Here is a 13,872-nt window from a genome sequence, read left to right as displayed (position 1 = left end):
TGCTGTTATTGCTGTTGTGAGATGGTTTCTTATTATTGTTTTGATTTGCATCTCTCTAATGGCTAGTGGGAGTCCTGGTGTGGCACTTGGGCTAATGCATCAGACGACAAAGTCATTTGAACTGCAACGTTGGTGGTTCAAGCTCACCGGCTGCTCCTTGAAAACCTTATACAGGGTCGCTATGGGTCGGAATAGACTCGATGACACTTAACAATGACAACAACAATGGCTAGTGATCATGAACGCTTCTTCATATGTTTGTTGGCTGCCGAGATATCTTCCTTGGTGAAATAATTTCCTATAGATTTTAGAAATTAGTCCCTTGTCTCATATGCCATTGCAAAAGATTTTTTCCCAAATTGTGGGCTCCTTTTTTACTATTTTGGTGAAATCCTTTGATGCACACAAGTTTCTTATTTTTAGAATGTCCCAATCATCTATTTTGTTTTCTTTTGTTTGTATAATTTTCACAATGTTTGGTAGTCTGGTTTGCCCTGGATTAGAGCCCTTAAATGTGTCTCTGTTTTTTCATGGATAACCTTTATAATTCTGGGATTCGCATTTAGGTCTTTAATCCATGCTGAGTTTTTGGATATGGCATGAGATAAAAGTCCTGTTTCAATCTTTTGCATATCAATTTCTCGTTCTGCCAACACCATCTGTTGAAGAAACTATGTCTTCCCCATTCAATGTACTCTGGCCCTTTTTCAAAGATCACTTGGCTGTATGTGGAAGGGTTAATTTCTGGATTCTGTTCCATTGATCTATGTATCTTTCATTGTACCAGTACCAAGCTGTTTTGACCACTGTAGACATGTAGTGAATTTTGAAATCAGGGAGTGAGAGGCTTCCAACTTTGTTCTTCTTCTTAAGCAGTGCTTTGCTTACCCTGGGTCTCTTTCCTTTCCATATAAAGTTTGTAATAGTTTTTTTTTCCAGCTTTCTAAAGACTGTCAGAATCTGACTTGGGATTGTGTTATATGTGTAGATTGCTTTGGGTAGTATTGACATTTTCACAGTGTTAAGTCTTCCTATCCAGGAGCATGGTATATTCTTCCATTTTTGTAAGTCTCTTTTGGTTTCTTGTAGTCGTGTTTTGTAGTTTTCATTGTATAGGTCCTTTGTTTCTCTGGTTACATTTATTCCTAGATATTTAATCCTTTGGGTGGCTATTGTAAATGGTATTGCTTTCCTAATTTCTTTTTCAGCATTATAATTATTAGTATAGAGGAATCCAACTGATTTTTGTATATTGATCTTGTACTGACACTTTGCTGAATCTTCCAATGAATTCCAGTAGTTGAGTTGCCAAGTCTTTGGGGTTTTCTAAGTATAGGATCATATGTCTGCAAATAGAGAGAGTTTTTCTTTTTCTTTGCCAATTTGGATGCCTTTAATTTCACTATCTTGCCTTATAGCTCTGGCTAAGACTCCCAAAACAATATTGAATAGGAATGGTGATAAAGGGCATCATTGTCTGGTACCTGTTCACAAGGGGAAGGCTTTAAGTTTCTCTCCATTGACAGTGATGTTAGCTGTTGTTTTTGTATATATGCTCTTACTTATGTTGAGGAATTTCCCTTCAATTCCTACTTTGTTGAGTGTTTTTATCAGGAATGGATATTTTATTTTGTCAAATGCCTTTTTTGCATCAACTGATATGATCATGTGGTTCTTTTCCTTTTTTAAATTTATATGGTGGATTACATTGATTGTTTTTCTATTGTTGAACCATCCTTGCATCCCTGGTATGAATCCCACTTGGTCTTGATGCATTATTTTTTTTATGTGTTGTTGAATTCTGTTAGCTAGGATTTTGTTGAGAAATTTTGCATCTATGTTCATGAGGGATATTGGTCTAGTTGTTGTCTGTTCATGTTGGTTCTCAGTCCACAGAACTCCCTTTAGATGTTTTGTAGCACAGGGTTGGCCTTGGCAATATCCCTTAGCTTCTGTTCATCCTGGAATGTTTTGATTACACCATCGTATTTGATTGATAACTTTGCTGGATAAAGGATTCTTGGTTGGCAGTTTTTTTCTTTCAGGGTTTTATATATGTCTCCCCATTGGCTTCTTGCTTGCATGGTTTCTGTTGCAAGATCTGTGCTTAATCTTATTTCCTTCCTTTGTATGTAATGCTTCCATTTTACCTAGCTGTTTTCAGCATTCTCTCCATGTCTTTGATTTTGGAGTGCTTGATTATGATATGTCTTGGTGAGTTTCTTTTGGGGTCTAACCTTCCTGGAGTTCATTGAGCTTCTTGAATACTTATCCTCTTGCTTTTCAGGATGTTAGAGGATTTTTCTTCCAGCAGTTCTTCAACTATCCCATCTGTAGATTTGTGTGATTCTTCCTGTTCTGAAATGTCAATAATTCTTAAATTATTCTTCTTCATGTTGGACAACATGAATCTTAGACCTTCACATTTTTAAATTATTTTATCTGCTTCCTCTTCTATCTTAGCAGTATTGAGAGATTTGTCTTCAAGCTCACTAGTTCTAGCTTACATTTCTTCAACTCTACTCTTTTGCCCTCTCAGTGTATTGTCCATTTCTGATATTGTGTTATTAATCATTTGTACCTCTTTTTGTAGGTTTTGATTTGTTTACAAAGCTGTATACTCTATCTATCTTATTTGATTGTTCCTGTAGAGCTTTCCTGACTTCGTCCTAATTATCTCAACTCCTCTGTAAAGTGTTTTGATACATTTCATTATCATTTTTATGAATTCCTTCTCAGGCATTTCCAAAGCCTGCCCTCCTTCCAATATGAAGTCAAGGTCTAGCTACAGCTCATTTGTCTTAGTCACTTTATCTTGTTTCTGGACATGTGCAGAGATGGTCATCTGTTTCTTGAGCATATTCAGTAGCTAGTTGTGACCTTAATAATTAGATAAATGTATGTTGATGCTTTATTATGTATTTTGGTTGCCTCCAGGTTGATGTGATCAGGAGATGGACATCCCGTTTCACTCCTCTTATTACTCAATTCAGAGTAACTGTTGCAGGTTGGCTACCTATCTGGTGTATGGCAGCTGGTATTGGTTCTTTCCTAGATGGTGGGATTTTATAGGGTGTGATTGTAGCTTGACCATATGACCACAATTGCTGTCTCTTCTTAGGTAATGTAGGGAAAGAAAGAGCCCCCTAAAGGTAAAGAGGGGACCAAAAAAAACAAAACAGCAACAGTAAAAAAATAGATTGGATACTGTAGTCTATAATCATAGAAAAGAGAGAAGTGAGAGGGGGAAAAAAATTCTGTAGCCAAACATGCATATGACTTAATGTCCCTTTCTGGGCTTCTTGCCTTCAAGGCCACCTGAGAAATTTCAAGATGCCACTGTTGGTCATTATGACATAACTCAGGATTTAATTTTCAGCCTGTTTCCTTTTTATTCTATCTCTCTCCCTCTCCACAACCCCCGTTCAGGCCTTGTTCCTTGTGATAAACAGTTCAGGGCAGGCTGTGGCCATTTTACGCTGCTGTTTGATTTTAAAGGAAACTGCCCCTTTAAATTCTGCACAGATCTGTGGCATGCATATTAGAACACTCCAGGGTGGGTATGGAGGAGTATCCACTTGCTCTGACACTCCATTTCATCACCAGAATGGAGTTATGCAGACAGCGAGAAACCAGTGAACAGAGACAACAACAGCAATAAAAAAGAATGTCCATACCTTTATCTCTGAGGATCGGTCAGGTGGCTGCAGTGGCTTTGATTCTTTCTCTGCATTCTCTCGCCTAAGATGGCCACTCTGGGAGCCGCTGAAGCTGCCTGATGAGAAAGCACTAGATTTCTTGCTTCCGCTACAAATTTCACTGGCCTAAGCTTTCAGGCTTTCTAAATATTCCTTTATATGTGGTTCAGAGTTCTGGGACTATCCCCTGAACCTGCTTTGTCCGGTGTTCTGTGTTATTGCTGAAGGAGATCCTGACTGCACTTCCACCCAATCTACCATCAAGCCCCACCTCCAAGTACTCACTTTTTAGCTAATGTTTTCATTCACAACCCTGGCTATGAATTATGATTTCAGTCAGCAGAAAGAACACCAGCTGAATCAGGGAAGGAAAGTGGAGCCAGCTTGATAAGGAAATGTGAAAATATTCAAGGTCAAATCTCTGTATTAGTGAAGAGGAGTGTCTCTGGGGGTGTTCTTCCTTTACTCTGAGCTATAATTTGGGGAGGAGGATAAGCCCCATTTGGTTTGACTCTAAGTTAATGTTCTTTGAATGAATAAGTTAATGAGTGAGTGGGTGGGGGCTCGGTGTAGGGTCACACTAATTCTCCTGGCCATGTAGTGCTTGCTCAGCCCCAGAAGCAGTGACTTTTGCTCTCAGATCTTGCTGATACATGATGTGATACCCAGAGATACCTGGTAATTAGTCCCCAGAACAAAGGTGAAGCTTGGCCATTCTGATGCCAGAAATCTGGATATTTCTAGAAGCCCTGGGTATTCAGAAGCTCCCTGTCCAAGTCTCCCTGTTCAATGAATGGTCAGATGCACATGCCTTGTGCTCTCCTAGCTGAGCAGGACAGTGGGGAATTATGCCTTGGATTCTAGTAGCCTGTTGACCAATTGGTCTGCAGCTGTCAGAACCTGCAGGGCTTGACTACTGGACTTTGAGGGCTGCCATGGCATTGGGTCCAAACTGGCTGTTGACCCTGTGTGGTTCACATGCTGCCATCAGACCCACAGGCATTTCCTGAGCATCTGCTTCTCTCAGGGATTTGCCTGATCTGGCCTTCATGGGCCTCTGACTTCACCGTCCACACTAGCCCCTCAGCCTAGCACACACCCAGCTAGTTCTCATCTCGACCTTTGCACTGGCTGTTCCCTCTGCTACCAGCCCTCTCCCTACCTCCCCCCTCAGTTCAGCCCCTTCACTTTCCTGGGTCTCAGTTCAAAGGTTACTTCCTCATAGAGGCCGTTCCTGGCTACTTCAAGGAGTGAAAGCACACCTAGCCCTGCTGCACCCTAACTCCCTGGATAATCCTAGTGCTGGACAGATTGAAACACAAGCTCTGCCTAATCCCTCCACTGCCTCTCCAGGCCCAGGCTTTGCCCCTCTGGCTGCCCTAAGATTTACCCCATTTTCTGTGTGCTTAGCAGCTAATGCACTCAACTGCTAACCAAAAGGTTGGAGGTTCAAGTGTACCTTGGTGTACCTCTGAGCGTGGTGCTGTGGGTTAATGTGTCACACTGCAAAGCTGTTTGAACTGCAAGGTTGGCAGTTCAGGTTCACCAGTTGCTCCCCGGAAACCCTATAAAGGGTCACTATGGGTCAGAATCAACTTGACAGCACTTAACAACAATAACCTCCAAATAATCAGCCATTGAAAATCCTGTGAAGAAAACCAAAACCTGTGGAAAACAGTTCTACTTAGGCACACATCCAGTTGCCATAGGTCAAATCCATGGCAACCAGTTCTGTAAAACTATCCTCTGACTCCTCAAAGTAAGGCAGGGGAAGTGGGAGGGAGAGGGAGGACGGAGGGTGTGTGTTCAGTGAGAGTGGATTGTGACCCTGGACTCTGGATTTAGACTCCATCAGTACCTGTGTCCCCACCCTTCTGGGAGCTAGTTGGGGCCTGTGTGTGGAGCTGACAGAGTGGAATAGGGTCAAGATCTGGCCCATTTCTCTGGGGCTTTCCCAGCCTGAGGACTGAGAGTCCCACATCCTGGGAAATCTTGCTGTTCCCAGTACATTGGGAGCACTTGGCACTCTGAAAGTGAGACGCCCAGTCCCAGCCAAGGCTGTAGGCAAGAACACTAGGGTATGGCTACCTGTTTTGCCTAGGCTCAAGGAAGTTCTGCTGGGTTGGGGAGCTGAAGGAGCAAAAAGAAAGAGGTTGGAGTGGAATTCCAGGGACTGCAAATGCCACTTTTAGGATTGGGCCATCAGGAACTTCAGTGTCTTCTTAATTGCTTCTCCATGGAGGAAGGAGGCCTTGGGAGAAACAGACTAAATCCTCAGAACTAAGCGTGGCCCCCTCTTCACGTAGCCACTGGCCCTGGCAGGAGGGAGTTGGGAACTGATCCTCTGGCCCTGACATCCCTCAGGTGTGGCTTACACAGTAGGCACTTTATTGGAGAAGAGTCTAGTAATACCCGTGACTCAGCCCTTACCAAGGGGGTTTGCAAAGGGTGGAGACAGATAAGCAAGCCCCAAAGAACCAAGGCTTTGTTAGATTTTCTTTCTCAAAGCCAGAGGCCAGTGGTTCCTGGGCTGCATGAATCCTTCTTTTTCTCCTTTAGACTGGGGGCCTTGCATGCCTGTGGTTTGGAGACTGGAGTAGAAGTCTAGCCGATTACTTGGCCTTGAGCAATAGAGGCTGAGACAGCCATATTAAAGGAAATAGAAGTCCCAACAACAGGAATGCTGGTTGTACTGTCCCCTCGGGAACAATTTCTGCCTGTTCACTCCCCATAACAACCTACTTCACAGACAAGATTGTGCAGGTTCAGAGAGGGTACAGGGCTTATCTGTGTCCTCTTGTGCTTTCACTATTAGTCTGCACATGGTGTTTGACTTCCGAGGGTGTCTCCAGTGCTAACTAACCCAGGGCTGCGTAGGCAGAATACTACTCAACAGGGGTGAGTTTGACCTTCTGCTGCCTTACTCGGTTTTATTATTTATTTATGCTGTTCCTCTTATTTTATTGCTCTCACTAGAGTTCACGAATTCAGGTTATCTGGCTAAAGCAATGTTTGAAAACCATTACTTTAATCTAAGAGTTCTCAAAGTATGGCCCCTGGGCTTGCAGCATCCACAAGATTCTAATGCTTATTAAAGGTTGAGAATCACTGCTTTAGTCTGACCAGAGAGAGGAAACTGAGGTCCAATGAGATCTCACCATGTCTGCAGGAGAACTAGGTATTAACCTGGTGTCTCCAACTATGTTTCTTCCTCTTCTGGACTCCCTAACAGCATTTGCTCATTTCTTAAAGAAACTGACTTTTTTTTTTTTTTTTCTGCTTTGAAAAGTCACTTACTGACATATGGGAATTGGAAGCACATCAAGGGTAGAAATGATATCTGATTCATCTTGTTTTTTAAGACCTCATTACAGTGCCTGGAGGCTATAAAATATGTGTTTGCTAACTTGTTTAAACTACTTATACAGCTGATATCTGACTATACTCCCTTCTTCCAGGATCTGGCTCATCTGGTACAATATATTTCTCTCATCATCAAGAGCACCAAGCTGGTGAGCTCTTTCGTTGAAGCTGCCAAGCCACAGTCTCCAGTGGGCCAGCACTTCCCCCGGCCCCAGGGTCTCTTTTACATCCATAGAGGCACTTAGCACAGATCTCACCAGTAGTGTTGCTTGAACTCATGAACTGCTCTTCCCCATTCTCCTCCAGACCCAGCAGAAGCTCTGCCAGTCTGCAGATGTCCCTCCATTCTAGGACACAGGACTCAACCTCAGATGCTGCTGGGAGTGCCATTGACTCTCCTCAAATGACATTTCCCAACCCTGTTCACTCTTCCTTTTCCAATTCCCAGCAAGTTCTCTAGCATTTCCATGGTTCCTCTCATTCTAGGACAGGGCTGTCTAACTCAGAGCTACTCTGGCACTCTGGGTCAGCAATGGAATTGTCAATAGGAATGGTAGTAGCAATGGGATTGAGAGGTAACTGGGGTCCAGGAAATCCATGAGCATGCAGTAATCCCATGTAATGGGGCTCAACTGCCACGTGTTATATAAGCACCTTGATCTAGCCTGTACCAGAGGAAGGGATTAGGCTGAGAGGGACCAACCTAATCCTTCTGCTCTCCTCTTCTCTCACTTCCCCTTACCTGGACAACTGGACAAGCTCCCCTGTCGCGAGCTTCCACCTCCAGTCTTACCGACTCTTATCTGTTCTTTGCATCAACCATCAGTCTTTTCCATGAGTTGATGTAGATTCATGATGGTCCCGTAGAAAACCCCAGGGAACAAAGTTCTGTTCTGATATGTGTCATAATAGAGCTGTACTCCATAGGGTTTTCTGTGGCTGACTCTTTGACAGTAAATTGTCAGATCTTTCTTCCACAGCACTTCTGGGTGGACTTGAACCCTCTAACCTTTGGCTAGTGGCAGAGCACCTTAACCATTTGCACCGCCCAGGGACTTCCATTCTTGGGCATGTTGTAGTTGTGTGCCGTGGAGTTGGTTCCAACCCTGTACAGGGTTTCTGAGACTGTAAATTTTTACGGGAGGAGAGAGCCTCATCTTTCTCCCATGGAACACCTGGTAGTCTCAAACTCCTGACCTTGCAACTTACAGCCCAATTCGTAACCACTACGTTACCAGAGCTCCTTATTCTTGGACATAGCTGCGACTATATTATACCACTCCTAACAATGCCCATGGAATTCTGCCTTGTACAGGAGACCGTCTGAATCTTGAACCAGGCATTGACATTCAAGGCTCTTGACGATCTGAGTCGGCCCCTCTCATGGAACCTCTAACACAGCTAAAATGGCCTCCAATCAAACAATGCCCTTTGACACTTCCAGACCACCACTACCTGGGATGCACATCTTTCTCCCTTCTCCCACCAGGTAATTCATTTGTTTAGTATGTCACTCATTTGACATTTGCTAAGTGCCTAATATGTGTTGTTGTTGTTTGTTGTTAAGTGCCAATGAGTAGGTTCCGACCTATAGTGACCCTGTATAGGGTTTGCAAGGAACGGCTGGTGAGCTTGAACTACCAACTTTGTGGTTCAAATTGACCTTGTAGTCCAGCACATTAACCCACAGCACCACACCAGCACTCCTACTGTGTGGTACATCTAGGTATTCTGAGATTGAAAAACAAAAACCTGGTCCCTGTAGTCTGCAGAGCCGGCAGAAAGGACTCACAGGAACACACGTGCAGATGTACAACCTGGGAGGGACTGATGTAGGCAGGGAGGTCTTGGCGGGCTTCTCGAAGGAGTCATGCCTGAGTGGGATTTGAGGGGTGAGTAGAAGTGAATCAGAGAATTAGGGAGGAAAAGAAACTTCTGAGCAGAGATGCCCTGCAGAGCAGGACACCTTCATGGGGGTGATGCCCACATAGTCAGAAGGATACCATACTTTGGGGGTTAAAGCTCTGCAGTTGCTGTCTTAAAATTCTAAATTAATTTCTCGTTGAAAGTGTGTTTTACAAAACAAGGCTGATGGGATAGTGAAGCATGTACCAAGGGCTTGGAGTCTTTGCTCATACATGGTCCCACCTTTGCCACCTCTGAGAGATATTGAAGGTCCCTCCCATGACCTCACTGGCAACACCTTAGTTCCCTTACACCAGGACCTGAGCGTGGGAACAGAGAAGGCCAGGGTCAGGCGTGCATGCCCCACAGTGTCTAGGGGCGGGGTAAAGCATTGGCTGTCCTATGAAGCACTTGGCAGGCAACTGGGCAGGGGATCAGATTACCAGGCACAGAAAATGAGGACTGCCGGTCTTCCATAGTTTGGGGGATCCAGCCATGGGCTGGGGGGGGGTGTCTGGCTTGACTTACTTGCCAACCCTGTCCAGGGTCTGCTGGCCAGGCAGCTAGTGGGAGACTCCTAATGGCCTGTGGGCATATGGGTGGTAAGTTATGGGACAGGCTGCTGGAGTCTACACACCCCCACGAGTATCCCTGTGCCCAAAGGGCACAACATCACACAGCAAATGAGAACACTACAGGAGAAAGGAGAACATAACATTTCAGTACCTTTAAACCACTGGCATCGAGTGATTCCAGCTCACGGTGACCTTATAGGTCAGAGGAGAATTGTTCCTTAGAGTTTTGAAGACTGTAGATCTTATGGGAGCAGACAGCCTCATCTTTTTCCTTCTAAGTGGCTGAGGGGGTGGGGGGTGGGGGAAGGGTTCAGCTGGCAACTGTGCAGCTACCAACCCAACTCGTCACTCACTCAGCCAACAAGGCTCTTGTTTAGTACCTTTATTGTTGCTAAGTGCCATCGAGTCGGTTCCGACACACAGCAACCCAGTGTAGGATTTCCAAGGCGGGCCTGGTGAGTTTGAACCACTGACCTTGTGGTTCAAACTGACCTTATGGTCCTGGGCTTATCCTCCAGTGCCACACTGGGACTCTTCCTGCCTTTTGAACAGAGTTCTGCATTTTCGTTTTGCACCAGGCCTCACTAATTCCATAGTTGGCCCTGGAACAGGACACAGTCATGGGTCTCCAGGGTGTCAGAGCAGTTGGCACTTAACTCCAGCCAGGGAGCACACCACCACACATGGAGCACTGTGCTGGAGGAATACCTCAGAGATTACTGCAGGGTCGGTTCCAGGTCACTGCAATAAAGTGAGTGTGATCCCAATAGAGGGAGGTGCAGAATATTTTGGTTTCCCAGTCCATGTAAATGTAATGCTTACACTATACTGCAGTCTATTAAGTGTGCCTTGTTGTTAAGTGTTGTCGAGTTGGTGCCGACTCATAGAAACCCTACTTTTCCTTTGAGTTTCCCACCCCTACCCTCAAAGACCCTGGCTCCTAGAGGCAATGTTTTTCTGGTGAAGAAAGACCAAGGACCAGTGTCAGGCAGAAAATTCCAGTGAAATGTGATTTTCATTTCCAAGGAGCGGCTGGTGAGTTTGAACTGCCGACCATGTGGCTCAAAACCAGTCTTTCGGTTCAGTGCTTTATCCCACAACACCGCATCAGACTCTAGTGTGCATCAGCCTTATGGTAAAGTCCGCAACACTGTGAGAAGTACCAAAATGTGACACAAAGACCATGAAGTCTGTACGCGCTGTTGGTAAATGGCACCGATAGACTTCCTCAATGCAGACTTGCCACAAACCTTCAGTTTGTAAAAGCAAAACAAAATATGTGAAGCTCAATAAAATGAGATGTGTCTGTATCCCCACATCCCATGTGGGAAGGATGGAGCTCAGAGAAAAAGTGCCTCTTCGCTGCTGAGAGAGTACTCTGAGACCCCATTCCAGTTTCAGACCACATCACCAAGACATTTCTTGGGTGGCAGGAACAACTCAGAACCAAGAGTGCCCTTTGATTTTAGCTCATAGTGGGGCAGTGGCAAGCAGGATGGGGTAGGACAGATAATTTGGGGCCTGGAGTTTGCCAAGGCCCCAGGCTCCTGCCCCACCCATCAGTGCCTTGGCCACAAACATCCAAACAGCCATTCTGAGCTTGCCAATCAGATAAAATCATATTCTTACATCATATCTCACTCGCTCCCAACGCTGGTGTGCCAGCTCTTGGCCAATTGCAAGGGCGTGTTTCAAAACAACAAGAACAGAAAGTTGGGGGGAGGGGGTTAGGGGCAAGATATGTTTTTCCTTTGACTTTCCCACCCCTACTCTCAAAGTCCCTGGCTCCCTGAGGCCATGTTTTTCTTGTGAAGAAAGACCAAGGACCAGTGTCTGACAGACAAAATATAATTCCAGTTAAATGTGAATTTCAGATAAACAACAAGTGAGGTTTTTCTTTTCTTTTTATAGTATAAGTATATCCCAAATACTTACTTACACACACACAAAATGGTATATCCCAAATCCACCACTTAGTTTGTTGGACTGTGATGGCTTGTGTGTTGCTGTGATGCTGGAAGCTATACCACTAGAATTTTAGGTCACCCTTGGTGGACAGGTTTCAGCAGAGTTTCCAGACTAAGACAGGCTAGGGAGAAGGAGAGGTGGATCACTTCTGAATGGTTAGCCACTGAAAGCCTTATGAATAACAGCAAAACATAGTTTAATCTAGTGCTGGAAGAAGAGTCCTTCAGGTTGGAAGGCAATCAAAATGTTATAGTAGAAAGTGCCTCCTTAAAGTAGAATTGACCTTAATCATGTGGATAGAGCAAGGGTTTTGGGACTTTCATTGGCTGTTATGACGCTATTCAAAATGGGACGATACTGCTGCAAACATTCACCAATAATGTTGCTGTTAAGTGCTGCCAAGTCAGTTCTGACTCATAGTGACCGTGCATAGGGTTGCTGAGAAATGACAGATGGGTTTGAATCATTGACCTTGCAGTTAGCAGTCTAGTGCTTATCCTATAGTATCATATCAGGAATCCTCCTGTAATAATAGGAATGTGAAATGTGCAAAGTATGAATCTTGGAGAATTGGAAGTCATAAAAAATGAATAGGATCACATAAAGATCAATACCCTAGACTTTAAAATGGACTGGTATTGGCCATTGATAATCAGACAATCAAATGATTTACTATACCAGGAATGAAAATTTGAAGAGGAATGGTGTCACATTCATTGTCAAAATGAGCATTTTCAAGATCTATCTTGTATTACAATGTTGTCTGTGATAAGATAATATCAATATGACTATAAGGAAGACCACTTAATACAGCTAAACATTAAAGCCAGTGATGCTGAAATTGAAGAACTCTAAAAAAACAAAAAGGCTGACAGTTTGGCATTTGAATTTCAGAGGCTTCTAGACAGGGAAAGTTGCCCCATCAAATCCCTTTTTAGGACTGAAAGGTGAAGGGAACCAGCCAGCAATATACTTGCTGATGCACCATTGACCTTGAGATGAAATAAGAGGGGAAGCTGATTGTTTTGAAGTGCAGGGAGGTATGTGTGAACTCCCAAGCTTGCAGCTGGTACTCATTTGACCTAGTTTGGATGGCTATGGTTGTTGAGCTAACTAGAACTTGACCAGATGAATATGAAGATGTTTAATACTCAGAGCAATCATCAGTTGCTACAATTTGATGAACTGAATTTTTGCTTATGGATGCAAAAAAAAAAAAAATCCAATCAGAATGAAAGTCTCTTTAGATCGAGGAACATGCATGTTTTCTCAGTGTACTAGATTGGTTAGTATGGGCAATTTAGACATTACTATTGCTATAAGTCTGATGATTTCCACATTCCATTGGGTCACCTCTCTTTGAAATGGGCACAAATATGGATCTCTTTCAATCAGTCGGCCAGATAGTTGTCTTACAAATTTCTTGGCAGAGATGAGTGAGTGCCTCCTGTGCCACCTCACTTTCTTGAAAGATTTCAATGTTTATTCCATCAATTCCTGGTGCCTTGTTCTTTGCCAATTCCTTCAAGGCACTTTGGACTTACTCCTTCAGTATCATTGGCTCTTGATCATATGTAACTTCTCAAAATGGTTGAACATTAAACATTTCCTTTTGGTACGGTGACTCTGTGCATTCCTTCCATCTTCTCTTGATGCTTTCTGCATCATTCAATAATTTGCCCAGAGGATCTTTCAATAATGAAAGTGGAGGCCAGAATTATTTCTTTAGTTCCCCCAGTATGAGAAATGCTGAGCATGTTTTTCCTTTTTGGTTTTCTGATTCCAGACCTTTGCACATCTTGTTGTTAATATTTGGCTTTATCTTCTTGAGCTGATCTTGGAAATTTTCTGTTCAGCTCTTGGACCTCCTCATTTCTGACAGTTGCTTCAGCATCTCTGGAGAGCAAGTTTCAGTGTCTCTTCTGACATCCATTTTGATCTTTTTCTTCGTTCTTGTCTTCTTAATGACTTTTTGCTTTCTTTATGTATGATGTTCTTGATGTCATCCCACAACTCTTCTGGTCTTTAGTGTTTAATGTATCAAATCTGTTCTTCAGATAATCTCTAAATTCAGGTGGGATATATTCAATATCATATTTTGGCTCTCGTTGACTTATTTTTATTTTCTTCAGCTTGAGTTTGAATTTGCATATGAGTAATTGATGGTCCGTTCCACAGTCTGCCCTGGCCTTGTTTTCACTGATGATATGGAGTTTTTCTATCGTCTCTTTTCACAGATGTAGTCAATTTTATTTCTCTGTATTCCATCTGGTGAGGTCCATGTGTATAGTCGTCTCTTATGCTGTCTAAAGGAGGTATTTGAATGAACAAATCATTGATTTTGCAGGATTCTATCATGCGAT

Source organism: Chrysochloris asiatica, unplaced genomic scaffold (assembly GCF_000296735.1).
Source record: "Chrysochloris asiatica unplaced genomic scaffold, ChrAsi1.0 scaffold00393, whole genome shotgun sequence".
NCBI classification, from domain to species: domain Eukaryota; kingdom Metazoa; phylum Chordata; class Mammalia; order Afrosoricida; family Chrysochloridae; genus Chrysochloris; species Chrysochloris asiatica.
The sequence above is the reverse complement of the archived record's forward strand: the minus strand, read 5'-3'. Positions refer to the sequence as shown.